We start from the raw sequence: 1,027 nt of genomic DNA, 5'->3' as shown, positions 1-1,027 counted from the left end.
GCATATAAGAAGTATTAGGAAGATAAATTCACTAAAGGTTAGTACAAGATTCATTACCTCGTTTCCAAGCCATTTTCCAGCACTTACTACTCTTGTAGCTACAGACAAATTAAAGCATGTAGGACCAATTGTTAAAGGTATAGGCTTTAATGCCCATTCCGTGAATCCTTTCCATGACTCTTCGGAGATATAATAAAGTGACGCCTGCGGAGAAGCATCTTCTGGCAATGGTGAATCGCTAAGCTGAAGTCCATGACCTTTTCCTTTGCACCATTTCTCCCACTGTGACGGCGGTGGAGCTGTATTCATCTCTGTCTTTTCTTTCTTTACTGGATTATCCACTGAACCTCGGACCGAAGTCATTGGAGTCCACCAGTCTTCTTCTTTTTTGTCCTGAGATGGATCAAAGCCTGGCACATACGACGTCTGAGAAAGCCCTTCAACCCCTTGCGTACCTATCCCGCGACCCATATCATCTGCTTCACTATAATTCACATCGAATGTAGTCTCGGAACCATCCTGTTATGTCACGACAAATAAGCAATAATTGAGACAACAAAATACATTATCATTACATAATTATTTTATATAAAAGTTCCAGACCATTATATAAGTTCAAACAAGACACTTACAAACCAAGGACACTTACACACCAAGCACACATACAAACCGAGACCTTATAAAGTACAAAAAAATTCAGGCCGATAACTTAGATGCCAATAAAACAAACAGATACGCAAACCACGAACTTACACAAGACAAAATAACATTGAAGAGGATGGTGAAGACTAGTGTTTGTTTACCCCGCGTGTGGACCTCCTCAACGGTGCCTAGCTCGTCGATGGCTTTGTCGGTGAAGCCTCTCCAAGCTCAACTTCAACGCTGGCTTCCTTACGTGATTGTTTAAGCTCTGTCCGCATCTGCTCAAATGGCTCGGCCATCTGTTTCTGTATCCTTTGTTCCATTCCAGAGAAGTTGTGCTCAAACAACTGTGTCATAAAAGCCTTCATGTCTTCATTAAAAGGAG

Source organism: Brassica oleracea, chromosome C4 (assembly GCF_000695525.1).
Source record: "Brassica oleracea var. oleracea cultivar TO1000 chromosome C4, BOL, whole genome shotgun sequence".
NCBI classification, from domain to species: domain Eukaryota; kingdom Viridiplantae; phylum Streptophyta; class Magnoliopsida; order Brassicales; family Brassicaceae; genus Brassica; species Brassica oleracea.
The sequence above is the reverse complement of the archived record's forward strand: the minus strand, read 5'-3'. Positions refer to the sequence as shown.